Source organism: Conger conger, chromosome 10 (genome assembly GCF_963514075.1).
Source record: "Conger conger chromosome 10, fConCon1.1, whole genome shotgun sequence".
Classification (NCBI taxonomy): domain Eukaryota; kingdom Metazoa; phylum Chordata; class Actinopteri; order Anguilliformes; family Congridae; genus Conger; species Conger conger.
In genome coordinates this window covers 9,087,525-9,101,950 of record NC_083769.1, presented here as the reverse complement: position 1 = coordinate 9,101,950, position 14,426 = coordinate 9,087,525, and the positions used below count along the sequence as shown (strand labels likewise).

The following is a 14,426-nucleotide window of genomic DNA, read 5'->3' as shown; positions in this document are numbered from 1 at the left end:
TATTGAACATGTTGCCTAATTGCCTTTTAAATGATATTCATAAACTGACGATTTCCCACTCTGTGTGCTGGAGCGATGTTTAACCATAGTTTTTTCTTGGTTTTGTTGAACACCATAGTCCTAAAGCTGGAAAATAATGTTTCTTTATTCAGGTCGACGTCTAACAATATCTCCATTTTGTTTGCTTGTTTGCTGGGACCGCTTATTTCTTAGTTTTTTTCCGCCATATCTTATGTACAAAAAACAAATGTTGTTTTCGTCTTGGTTGTTTTTGCTTGTTGGTGCGCTTTTATTGAAAACATCAGCTAATCAGAGAAAATAGTGAATTACACCAGTAATGTGATGAAAAAAAAGTTTTTAATTCTATTAATACTTTCCCACCAGTCATGATAAATGCAATATTTGTAAGTATTCCCGCAGTGTTTTTTTCATAAAAAACACTACTTTCTCTCATAACTTAGTCAAACAGTCGCTGCATGGAGTGTATAATCAATCTTAGAGCGAGTCGATGGGCCTAGTAACGTCACACGTAGAAGCTATCCCTTAAGCAACCGCCGAAGAGATATTTTGGGGAACACACGTAGAATAGTAAACAACTTTAGTAAGGTGTACCTTAGAGAGTCCCCGTAAAGCACTAAGAGACACCGTTATCGGAAAACGCACCCCTGGTCTTAATGAAGACAGCAGGTTTGAGATGTAACTGGGCTACCAAGGTTCTCCAGGTGTGGTTTTGAGCGGCGCATTGGACAGGGGTGGGGAGCCCCGCCCACAGTGTTAACCCATTATGTTTGGGGTCTATTTGACCCCATTCAGTGTTTCTTAAAAATCAGTTAGCTTTTTTAAATCTTGAAACTGTATGATTTTTCTATTTTTGTGTGATTAAACAGTAAACATAATGCTATGTTCCCAAAAGTCCTGTAGACACTTTGCCTACAAAGGTGTTGTGTGGGGTTAGCTTTCTCCGTGTAGTTGCATAACATGTAAGAAAATAAGTTTCTTTGTGGATAATTCTGGTGGCACTTTCCCCAACAGGTGTTAAACTTTCACTTACCTCAGATGTTTCTCACAGATTTTTCATATTTATGGATAAAAGGCTAGTCATTTGGGAGAAAATAAGAAGGCGACACACAAGGTGTCAAAATGTTTCTATCACAACAATTTTGTGTCAATTCAAATTCAAATTTCACCCCAAACATAAAAGCGGTCATAAAATCTTAACATAATACGAGGGTTAAGCAAGGTACGGTGCAGCTGAGTAGACTGTTGCGACAGTGCAGCGCAGTGGTTAGGGAACCAGGCTAGCAAATCAGAGGCTACAAATGACATTCCACTGTAGGTGTACCCTTGAGGGAAGGTATTTAACATGAATTGCATCAGTAACTATCCAGCTATTAAAAACCGAATGTAACTAAATCAAATGAACATATTAAAATAAATCCATGTCACTCTGGGTATTGCTGTCTGCATAAATGTGTTCAAAGCCAGTTGCTCTGTAAAAAAAGAAAAGAAAAAAAGGCTTTTAGAAGATGTTACCTGCTGTGTCTGGAGACACACAGTAATGGCTCCAGGTGGCTCCAAAGCAACTTCTAGGCCCAAGGCAGGCTGGAGGCTGTGAGGGAGAATGCCGGGGTGAGCTTCAGAGCACAGGGCCAGCTGGGAGATTCACTGATCTCAGATCCCTCACCAGCTCTGCCCATGCATGATAACGCAATGTCACTTAATAAGAAATATTTATAATCATAACTCCAGTGCCACGTCTGCCACGTCGGGTGAAATGCTGGCTGCTGGTAATGGGGAGAGAGCATTTTCTGATATCGTTCCAGAAGGGCGCAATCAAATTAATTGCTCTGCCCATTTATTTGATCGATTTCATTTTTGAAGGCTAGGCCAAACCAATGGTGTCTCTCATGCTAGCTGCGTGCTGTGCAATTCAGTGGAACGTAGTTTTTAGTTTGGGGCGACATTGGCTCAGGTGGTAAGAACAGTCGTCTGGCAGTCGGAGGGTTGCCGGTTCGATTCAGCCCAATAAGATCCGCACAGCCATTGGGCCCTTGAGCAAGGCCCTTAACCCTGCATTGCTCCAGGAGAGGATTGTCTCCTGCTTAGTCTAATCAACTGTACGTCACTGGATAAGAGTGTCTGCTAAATGTCATTAATGTAATGTAATGTAATGTAAAGGCAATATATGGCAAACCATTTACCATTCTCCGGTGATGAGGTATGTCCGTCCGGTGGCTGGGTTAGTAAGCTCAAACAGTGAGGACGAAGCATCATGCATGAAGCGCAGCGCTAATGAGTGGTTGCTCGGATACCAGATAAGCCCCCTCGCCCTCCCCACCTCCCCCACGCTCCGTGCGGTCGGTTATCTTGCGCAAGGATGATGTCGGGTTTCGGGCGCCCGGAGCGATCTCGGTACGGCAGTAATCATTCCTCTCTGAGCCCCCCTTATCGAAACGAATGTCCGACTTTTCCAGGCCCTCTGCCGACAATGGGCGCTGTTGCGGAGTTTGACAACTGATACGGGGCGTAAAGATTAAGACAAAGGGTTTTTCATATTCATGGACCCCCCCCCCCCTCCAAACTAATTTTCCATTGTACATGTTTTAATCCCAAGGTCGAAATAAACAGTTTGGGTGATGAAGACTAATTTCGTATTTGAGCACTCATGTCCGACAGCAGTAATCCCGCTCAGTTAACTTCCTCCAACGACAGCAAGGGAAAAAACAGGCAGTTTATTTTTTTTTTATCAGAGATAAAAGCCAAAGGCATTCTCTCTTCTTCCACTGTGTCTGTGAGAAGAAAAGGGTTTTCTTTCTTCAATGCGTCGAGCGCGGTTTGTCCTGACGGAGGGCTTTAAACAGGCAGATACGCACGCGCGCGCGCATTTCGCCGCGGACAAACCGCTTCCTGGCCGTGGCTCGCTCGCGGCCCTCTTATCGCGGGCGAGGAGGATCAAAACATTGTGAATCAAACTGACAACAGATAAGTAATTAACCCATCTCGACACACACTCGCTGCACTTGCCTTAAAGGGAGAAGCTTTAAATAATACAGCACCCAACAGCCCCTTAGAGAGGGCGCTCGATCAATTAGTCTGCGTTTGTGCTTTCCCGAGGCGAGCGAAACCGCTCGGCACTCCGGGTTTGGGCCACGGCTGAGATTGTCGTAATGATAACACAGTGGTGGACTGCGGAGGAGCGGCAGGAAGCTTCCAGAAGTGTGTCTCCCGTGGTATACTTAAAATTGGAAGTATACGACTACGTCTAGAAAGCACACTGAGTACTTCTGTGGAATTTAAAGCGGTTGCTTTACTGGTAATATCGGGAGAACATTTTCAGTTGCATCTTTTGACAGACGCCAAACAGAAATGTTTATTCAAATAACAACCGTGTAATTATACCAATACGGCATTACAGCATCATTATACCTGTAGACGACTAGAGTATAAATAGTACCTGTACGGCAGTACATTATCATTACATCTGTACAGCGCTGTAATACAATTAAACCTGTACACAATTACAGTTATACTTTTACACTACTATTTTAGTATTTTAGACCTGTACAGCTCTACAGTATCTTTATACTTGTACACAGCTAAAGCATCATATCTATGCGGCGGTACAGCACTGCAGTACCTATGGTATATTTTTATTATAACTGAATGGGACTGTATTACTATTATATCTGTAGGCCACCACGATAAAACATCTTTAAACATCTGCAGCACGTGTCCCACCACCGCGTTCAGCAGTAATCCCCATACTGCTGAAAAGCTGGAGGCACATCAATGCAGGGGAACATGGTGGTTATGTGGAGAGCTGGATTGTCTCGACAGTGGATAGGGCACACGCACCTGGGTTGTGTCAACTAATCAGCCCAGGTGCGTAAGATGTGCCCATCACCACAGTATGAGGCTGAGACCGGGAGAACACCCCTGGAGAGCCGGTTTTGTTTTTCTTTTATTGTGGTTATCTTTTAGTTCAGTGCACAAGAAAGAAGAAGTGGTTGAAAAGTGGAGGTGCCGGTTGGCTGAAAAGTGGCCGGCTCCAAAAGCTGTCTCTTGGTTTTGCTTTATTTTGCTTGTTTTATTTTCTTTTTATTGTGTTTGTTTGTTATTTTTGCACAGAGCTAGGGAGGGGAAAGGGTGAAGACTTCTTATTATTTTGTGTTGGTGTGGTTCTCTCGCCATGCAGCAAACAACGGCAGAAATCCTTGAAGTGCCGTATCTCCCTTCCAGGGGTGTTACTAGGCGTGTGACAATGCTGCTCCACTCCTCCAGGAGTCTCTGGGGGGTTGAGCACCAAATATCAGACCCTGAGTCAACTCTGCATCTGAGAACTCACCTTGTTTTCAACAATAAACTGTTACTCAGGAATTATACTGGTGTCTAAAAGGCTAAAGCATTTCAAATTGTCCACTCACATAGTTCTACATGTAGAGATGTAGATACTGCAGTTCTATGCAACTTCCTGTAACCTTTGACCTCTGAGCACCTGCCTTTCACAGTCCTCCGAAGCACACGATATCACCCACTGCTTTTCTTTAAAAATGGATCCCAGAGGTCAAGCATGCATAGACATTAGCCACCACATATAACAACTTTAGCAAGTATAAGAAATTCTGAGCGCTTATTCATCTAGTCAGGGTGGTGTTGGGGAAGTGAAGTTTATAGGGAAATGTGGCCAGAATTCAGCAGATTTAAGTTTCATGTTTATATCATAAAAAAACTGCAATGAAATTCATAAAACTGCAAAATGGCGATTGTTAAAACGACTCTCCGCTACGAGAACAGCAGATGCTTATCAGCCTCTTATTTGCAAAGCAGGGCAATACAACTCTAGCTTCCCCATGGCCATACTCACCCTCAACACGCCACAGACTCGGACAATAAAAGGCATATTCTAACAATCCTTGATACCATTTTCTGTCAAAAAATCATGTTCCAATATAAGAACAAAAATATACAATTCAGAAGTTGCATAAACGTATATATTTTTTTTCTTTTTTTATCTCTATTAATGTGGTCATTAATGTGGTCATCGTGGAGAATGCGCTGCTAGCTTATGCCGCTGAAGTTCTCCTCCACTTCGAGGGGGCGACATGGCTCAGGCAGTAAGAGCAGTCGTCTGGCAGTCAGAGGGTTGCCGGTTCAATCCCCCGCCCGGGCTGTACCAAAGCGTCCCTGAGCAAGACACCTAACCCCCAAATGCTCCTGATGAGCTGGTTGGTGCCTTGCATGGCAGCCAATCGCCGTTGGTGTGTTAGTGTGTGTATGAACGGGTGAATGAGAAGCATCAATTGTACAGCGCTTTGGATAAAGGCGCTATATAAATGCCAACTATTTACCGTTTACAAAGTTTCCCCATATTTGAAATCGATGCGCTATGTCAATGGCTGTTTTAGGAATGTCTTTACAGTAGTAGGTAATAGGTGTACATTTTAAGTTGTATCTTAACTATACGTCAGAACTAAATCTGTCGTGCAACCGGTTTAAATTCAGTTAGGACCTAACTCTGAATTTACGCCAAAAGTAGCCTATGTTTGAATTTGCGCTGTACTGGTGCAACAGGCTACAGGGTACAATCAGAGAGTTTGCTGAAATATATTTTAAAATTATTTTGTGTGACCCTCAAACTAGTTATCCGACAGTGGCCAGAAAGCAATGAGTCACTAATCCCTGACCTAACCCTTCATAACCCAGTGACAGTATCAACAATTACTGTATGTATCGTCCTGCAGAGTCACCATTGGTACTGACACGGATCGGCCAAGATTTGACCCCAGACCATGGGGCGTATTCATACATTAAGCCTGATTCACGCTTCATCTGGCAGCCTCCATATGGAGTTTCCGGGCAGCACCGTACAGCCACTCCATATGGAGTCTGCCGGATGAAACGTGAATCAGGCTTTAGAATAAGGCCATAACAGCTACCCAGCACTCCCAAAAAAATTACCAGCCAAGTCAATTTCACGCTAGTTGTTCCAGTTTGTTAATTGCCAAACAAGCAAGTTCAAAGTATTGAGAGTCAAACAATACTGTAGCTTCATTTTTGTGAGAACACAAATTGGGTGAACTGTGAGCGATTGATCAATTCCTCTTTTTTTTTTCTGTGTCTCCTGTGAGATGGGCCTTATGTGGGCCTGCCTAGGCAATTTACAATGAATTCCTCATTGCAGAAAGCTTGGGGATCCTTAACTGCAATCAGTTGTGCTGTGGGCCCAATTCCGCAACACATTGTGAACGAAGCGGAACATATTTGTTTTCAAAGAAGCCGTGCAAACAGACAGCGCGTTCATCAGCACCGTGTGCCTCTGGGTAGGGCCCAACCCGAAAAAACTACGATGAGAAACTACTTCTGTGCTTTCAGCGTGATTCCTTTTATTTGCAACAATAAAAAAAAGCACCAGGGGAGTCTAATTAGATGATCAATAATACTGATGCATCACAACACTCTGAAGCCATCTTTACACAATTGCCACTGTGCACTTTTGTGTAGGCAACAACCTAAACAAAAATGCTATGCTCTCAGAAGGAAGGATTCCAAAAGGCTCCTCAGTGTCTCCACGGAGTCATCCTATCTAGTTCAAGGGTTCTAAATAGTTAGGCAGGTAAATAGTTAAATCTTGGAGCTTTAACACACCTACAGGTGTAGGTTTCCTTAAAGAATTAAAATGGTAAAATGGGTTCCCCTATGGAGACAAGCCAAAGAACACTTGTGTATGACACATGCAGACATGGTAAAGAGGTTCAGCTGGTTTTCAGACCAAAGTAACTTTGACCGTGGAATGTTTGTTGGTGCCAGACGGGCTGGTTTGAATATTTCAGAAACTGCGGCTCTCCTGAGATTTTCATGCATTTGCAGAGAATGGTGTTGGAAAAAAAAAATCCAGTGAACAGTGAAGCAGTCAAAAACAAGTTGTGAATGAGGAGGAGGAGAGGAGAAGGGCTGACTGGTCAAAGGTGACAGGAAGGTGACAGTAATGTGAATACATGCATCTGATGCATTATGTTACCATTAGCCAATGGCTCATTCCCAACCCTTACCACCAAAGAAAAAGCAACACATGCTAAAGACATTAAAGCATAAAGACAGAAAATAGCAATTACTTTAACAAAATAGACCCCAAGCAGCCATAGAATATGCGAGGCCTCCACAGACATTTAAGTTATTCAAATATTATTGCTCCATTAAGCTACAGTTAAAAGGCAATTGTTGTCCACTGAAATTGGGGGGAATAAAAGTTATTATTCTGTCTGAAAAAGGAAAACAAAAAATTAAATTAAAAACATTTCATTCAGACTATGTGATACATCTTAATAACTAATTCATCTGCTTGGACATGTGTGTATAAATCATGTCAGGCCACCAGCACAACAGATCAATAAATCCATATCACACAGACTTATTCCAGCTGACATCTCTCTCTCTCTCTCTCTCTCTCTCTCTCTCTCTCTCTCTCTCTCTCTCTCTCTCTTTCTCTCTCTCTCTCTCTCTCTCTCTCTCTCTCTCTCTCTCTCTCTCTCTCTCTCTCTCTCTCCCCCTCTCCCCCACAGATTGATTGGTGGTTCGAATCCCAGTGTAGCCACAATAAGATCCGAACAGCTGTTGGGCCCTTGAGCAAGGATTGTCTCCTGCTTAGTCTAATCAACTGTACGTCGCTCTGTATGAGAGCGTCTGCCAAATGCCAATAATGTAATGTAATGTTTAATTCCGGTTTAAAGGAGCTACACCGACTACATGCAACACTACAGTCATACTGATCTCTCATACCCCATAGTAACTTACAGAGCAGTCGTAAGATGCCATTCTGCATACCACTGTTGTAATGTGCGGCCATTTGCATTACTATCACCTTCCTGTCAGCTTTGGCCAGTCTGGCCCTTCTCCTCTGACCTCTCTCATTAACAAGGCATTTCTGTCTCACTGGATTTTTTCGTTTGTTTTTTTTCACCATTCTTTGCAAACTCTTCAGACTAGCGTGGGACTTCAGTCTAGCATATTCTCTGTTCTTTTGATCGCCAGGATTTTTTATGTTAGCTTATGCTTGTCTAGTAAAAACCCACGTCGGTGTGTGTGTCTGTTCTGTTTTACATTACTAGTCCAATATCTTTTACAGTTGTTTCAAAGATCCTTAAATAAACAGCACAGGCTTCTGAGGAAATTCAACTCAGCCCACTGCTTTCCCTCCGAGCGAAGACCGAAAACTTTGCCTTTTATTGTCTTCGTGGGATCTGAGCTCCCCTGTTTTTCATCAAGGTAAAACCGAAGGAAAGGATTAGAAAAAGACTAATCGGATACTCCATCCCTCACGCGCGTGTTTAACATGCGTTCTGCCTTTGTAATGATTTTAATTAAAAACCCCTGGATAATTGAAATCATTAATTGGTCTGGAATAGAAGTGCCAGTCATGCCAAACACGCCGCCGTCCCACCTGTTCTTACGCTCGCTACTCAGCGCTCTGCCGCTGTCTTCTGATGGACTTTTTTCGCGTGCCAAAAATAGCTTCAGAAGAGGAAAAAAAGCCCTGAAAATGCCTGTGATGAGTAAGTGCGGAGGTACAAGAAGGTGTCTTATTGTGACGCAGGAGGTGTCACTAATTGACTTGTTTTTAGAGTCGAATAACGTTCGCTTGTTCTGGGTGCCGCGGTAGCACGTGGCTAAAGCAAAGGGCCTTGATGCAGGCATGAGTTTGTTGCAGTTGCACACTGTCCTGCCAAATAGGGAGAAAATGGGTAAAAATCTGAAACCAAAAAATAAAAAGAAACATTCACTTATATTATGGAAATATGCCTCTGGAGCTTTGCCCAGTATCCAATTTTTACATCTCATTTGTTGCTTTTAGATGGGGTGCATTTTAGCAGGCATTCTCTACAAAAATAAACAAAAAATGTTATAAACTATTAATAAATACTTTGTTTACATTTATATCCTGCATATGCTATTACGGAGGAGGGCAAGACTTTTGAGAAAAAGGATTGCATGCAATACGTATACTCTCTAAAGTGAGCACTTTATTTGGTAGACCTGTACACTAGCTTTTTTAATGCAAATATTTAATCGGCCAATCGTGTGGTAGCAACTAAATGCATTAAAGAATGCAGACATGGTCAAGAGGTTCAGATGTTTTTCAGACCAGAATGGGGAAGAAATGTGATCCAAGTGACTGTGGAATGATTGTTGGTGCCAGACAAGGTGGTTTGAGTATCTCACAAAATGCTGATTTCCTGGGATTTTCACACACAGAAGAAAATGGTGCAAGAATGGTGTGAAAAACGAAAAACATCCAGTGAGCAGCAGTTCTGCAGACAGAAATTCCTTGTTAATGAGAATGGGAGAATGGCCAGACTTGTCAAAGCTGACAGGAAGGTGACAGTAACGCACATAACCACACATTACAACAGTGGTATGCAGAAGAGCATCTCTGAACACACATGGCGTCAAACCTCTATGTCACGTTTCAGGTCTGTCTTGCCATGTTTTATGTTTATTCATTTTGTCTTCGTCACGTATTGTCTTATCATGTATTATGTTAGTCTAGGTTTGTCATGTTGTTTAGTTTGTTTCTTGTTACGATTTATTTTCTCGTCATGTCTAGTTATGTTTCGTTACGATTATATTACCTTGTATGTTGAGTGGTTATCGTCTTAGTTCGTTTAGTGTTATGTTTTGATTTATGTTTATTGTTACGTAGACTGGTTACTGTTTAAACATACACTTTTACATGTCTTTCCGCAAACCTTGCGTTCCGCCTTTCTCTCTCCCTTTCTGTCATTCACACCCTAATTTTTTCCATTTGTCTATTTATTAAAACTACTAACACTAGATCAGGATTGGGTAGAACTAACAAACTAATCATGTGTTCATGTTACCTTACGTTTCTCGTGCATGTCATTTACTAATTTACTAATGCTAGGGCAGGATAGGTTTATTACTAACGATTACTAATTACCTTGTTAAACTTGTCATCTATCGCACCTGTTTTTCATTTCCTTGCTGCTCTCTAACTAATTGTCTACACCTGTCTACACCCACATTTATAGCCCAGTCGCACTGCTGTTCTTCGCAAAATTGTCTGCCTCTTGTTCGTCAAAGCAACTCTTGAGCATTTACTGTCATTGATTACACGTTACGATCCAAGCCTGTTTTACCGACCATTGTTTATTGATTTCTGTTTCGTTGACCATCGTTTGTTTTTGACCTCGTCCTCGCCTACCGTTTTTGTACCTTTGCCTCGCTGATTGTTTCATGGTTTCGACTTCCGCATCGCCCTCGACTACGACTCTGCCTGCCGTCCGCCTGTACTTTTCCCCGCTGACGGCTCTCCTGCTACCGGACCTTCCTGCACGTCTACCGACTACGAGTTTGCCTCTTCCCTCGGCACCGTGCTTTTTGTTTGTTTACTGTTTGTTTGGCTGGATCTACATGTATGGACTTTGCTTGTTTTGACTACGCTCCTGGGATTTGTCCCGAATAAAGCCCTGACAGGTCTTTATCTAACCATTGTTTCTGAGTCGGGCATTTTGGGTCCAACCCCCACGCACCCGTCTCACTCTAAGTGGATAGGCTATAGCAGCAGAAGACCAATAAGTAAAAAAAAAAAAAAGTATAATGCATACCTAATATAGTGCTCAGTGAGTGTATATCGAAAGTGCACACTGATGAAAGCTCACGTCTAGCTCCCTGAAGGCCTTTGACCATCAGCATGAGAACAATACATTCGGGGACAATACACTTCAAAGGGAAACAGAGAGAGATGGATAAATAAATTGAATCAGAATTTCTAATTGTAATTGTACTCATATGAATTGTTATCGTTCATGTTTTACTTGTACTGTTATGTATATGCATGTCTGTATATGTTTCATGTTTTCTTTGGCAATATTTACAATGTGTATTTCCTGTCGATAAAGCTCATTGAATTGAATTGAAATTGAGACAGAGAGAGAGAGCACTGAAATATATGTATAGAGAGATCTGACGCCAACTCCAAAGTCTTCATTAAAGAAGAAAATGGATTCACAGACTCATTACAGTTTGGCTCTTTTATTTATATGCTTGTCATATTTAATTTATGGCCCTTGATTAGTTAATAAGAGGGGACAGGAGGGAAAAATTAATCCAATCAAAGCTGGGAAAAAAAAGGTAAAAGTCCACACTCCGATTAATCTCTTTTTGTGAAGTCGCAAACACTTCGGTCGTGACTCTTGAAATTAATCCAATCACCCTCCTTCCTCAGCTGCCAATAACAGGAGAAATATCTGCTAGGCCTGTTCTAATTGGCCCTTCCATTCACAGGCATATATTTGCAGTTTACAACTAAATATTTACAGCACAGTTTTCATAATGGCATTCACGCTGGATTGCACTTCACAACATAATGTGCTGCCTGACTCTAATGCTCAGAGAAAACAAATAATTTGCCATCTGTCAATCAATCACACAGTCACTTAATCAATAATTCATGGCCTTCTGGCCCAAATACAGGCAAGTGACAGGCAAAGAAAATATGCTATGATCAATGGTTCTGTGTGCCAAATTTATACACTGATGTTGTAGGTAGCATAGAGTATAAAGGTCATTCCTGTCATTCTTTCAGCTGTAAATTGTTATTGATCACTAACGTTTGCCTATGGTAGTTCTGATACAATGGTAAATATTTTGTTCTCGTTTTAAATTTTAATATAATAGATATCCATATACTATCCTGTTCTCTGATCTAAATGGGTTTGTCACTCATGTTTTAATGATGATTTCTCAAATCTGGTTAACTTTACAATACCTTAAAAAGTACAACAATTTATTCATGTGATAAAATGAATAACGGTACAATACAATGTGCTGTAAATACCGTTTTGAGGGCTTGATTAGGAGGTTTTGTGAAAATGTAAGGGTTTGATTAAGAGGTTTTGTGAAAATTTTGTGAAAAGGGTAGAGCACACAACTGCCCAGTGATTGCTGCCACCATTCTACCCTGCTGAAATGAACAGCTCAAACCAGCTCCATACTCAACATGGCTTCACCAACTCAAGCTAAGTTTTTAAAAACAGCTGGTAGTTGGTTGGCCAGTTTGGACCAGCTCCATACTCAACATGGCTTGACCAGCAAAAACTATGATTTGAAACAGCTGGTAGCTGGTAGTTTCAAGCCAGTCATACCGTAGCTGGATTTTACACCAGGGCAGTGTCCTTTCTTGAATAACACCGCCTGACCTTCCTCCACTACCCCCCACCCCCCCCCACCCCCGTGCTCCAGCTGGTCAACCTGTCGGTTGATGAGATTAAGCTCAATAAACGAAATTCACCTTGTTTCTGGCTGCTTCTCGATGGGCAGCACAAATACCCATTAACTGCAGCACCTCACTTTTCTTGACTCGTTTTAGAACAGACGCTCTTATCCGGCGAAACCTGGACGCCGCGCGTCAAACATATTGTCCCCGTTCGGATATTTACCCAAGCGCCTCGGGTTGAAGTCCCTCGCTCAAGGGCACGGCGGCCGAGCTCCTCCAGGGAGCTGAACCTGGAGCCGTCTGGTTGTGAGTCGAGCGCCCAGAGATCGATCGATCGATCCTCACGCGGCGTTTTCACACCGAATTCGCCCCGCAAAAATACACACGCCGCTCGAGTTGAGATTTCCAGAACGCAGGGCGAGTGCCCTTGCAGTCGTTGGCTCTGTATGTTCCTGTTCTTTCTCTCCCCTCCACTTAGCAGATGTTCTTTTCTAGCGCGCGTTAAATACAAGGCCGGATATCATCCTGTCGCAATTCAGCGCCAGTTCCTCGCACAAAGTTCCCGCAGCTGTGTGCCATCTGGGATTTTTAAATGAGTGCATTCTAGTCCCGACGGGTCAAATCACTCAGCCTTCGCCCCACACACTTACACACTAGCTGTAGATGAAATGGCATTGCTCTGCCCTGGCTCACTTTAAAACTGGTTTACACAGTGTCAAATTCTTAGAAAGCGAGGCATAGTATTCAGATTTTTTTCCAGACTTTCCTTTCAACAAATGTAAATGAATAGTCCTTCTTAATTCAGGCCTTGAAAGATTTTACCACAAGGTATTGTTGTGTTATGATGATGTCATTTTCAAAAATATTCATAAATATTGTCTCCTGTGTACCAATATTCTCAGGGTTAAAGCAACAGTGATGCTTTCTCCGAGACCAGTAGGGACCTGATGTGTTCTTTCAGAGGCAGAGTTGATTTCCCCCTGCTTAGTATTGTAAGGAAGTGTGAGTTTGCCACAAGTTGAGTTGCAGGCTCAGAGATCATGTAGTACAGCCTGGCTTGTTGTTGAGATGTTTGGGGTGAGACACACGAAACTGGGTAAACAACTGGGAACCGTTCTGCGATCTCTTCCCCCCTCCAGTTTGCGACACAAATTCCTGAAGGCACCCAGTGATTGTCGCTGTAGCAGTCATGGTGGAAAACTCCCGAGGCTTTCTCTGCCTCTTTTTATTCTCCATCACAAACAAGGCTGCACTTGATAAAGCCAGTCCCTGCTGTGAAATCCAGCTATGCCATCTTCAAAAGTGAACTGGTCAAGCCGGTCGTAAGCTGGTCTGGCTGGGTATGAGATGGTCAACCAGCATGGCTAAGATGCTCATTAAGCTAGTCTAGCTGGTTATGAGCTGGTCAACTAGCTTGTGCTGGTAGTTTCTCTGAGCTCTAGTAGCTGGTGAAAACATAGCTTGAGCCGGACAAACCATGTGGGGCAGCCAGTAGCGTAGTGGTTAAGGTAAATGACTGGGACACGCAAGGTCGGTGGTTCTAATACCGGTGTAGCCACAATAAGATCCGCAGAGCCGTTGGGCCCTTGAGCAAGGCCCTTAACCCTGCATTGCTCCAGGTGAGGATTGTCTCCTGCTTAGTCTAATTAACTGTACGTCGCTCTGGATAAGAGCGTCTGCCAAATGCCAATAATGTAATGTACTGTAATGTCAAGCTGTGAGCTGGTCTGAACTGGTCAACCAGCTAAACCATGTTGAGGTGCAGGCTGGTCAGAACTGGTGAACCAGCTACCAGCTGTTTCAAAATCTAGCTTGACTTTTTTTTTTTTCAGCAGGGGTGCTAACTGCAGATTGCTATTCTCCTGCTGTGTCAATCGCATGCCTCGAGGTAAGAATGCAAATGCAGTAGGTGCAAATGAGGAGGCGGCATCAGTGTTTGTCAGAGAGTGAGGACAGATCGATCCTGACCACCGCTGATGAGCCCCCCGCCATAAACAGGTGGTGATTCTGTCAGTAGCTTTAGAGCAAGCAGGTTCAATATCACCGCAAGCATTCCTGAGGTGTCATTCAAGTGGACTGAATATGCATCGTACACATGAACCTATCCCCTTCATTCCCAAGCCCAATATTAAGTGCCTCTACCCAAATCTCAAGGGGGTTTGGTTTTGGCTGTTTTGAGATTAATAGGGCCTCA

The 14,426-nt window shown here is 42.9% G+C and overlaps 1 long non-coding RNA gene across 1 annotated transcript in view; it reads right to left on the bottom strand.

The window, feature by feature from the left end:
• Nucleotides 1-1,557: 1,557 nt before the first annotated feature.
• Nucleotides 1,558-14,426, bottom strand: part of LOC133138343 (uncharacterized) — a 30,190-nt gene continuing 17,321 nt past the window's right edge. The window contains exon 3 of the long non-coding RNA XR_009709723.1: nucleotides 1,558-1,609. This is a non-coding gene — a long non-coding RNA (uncharacterized LOC133138343). The remainder of the gene's footprint in view (nucleotides 1,610-14,426) is intronic.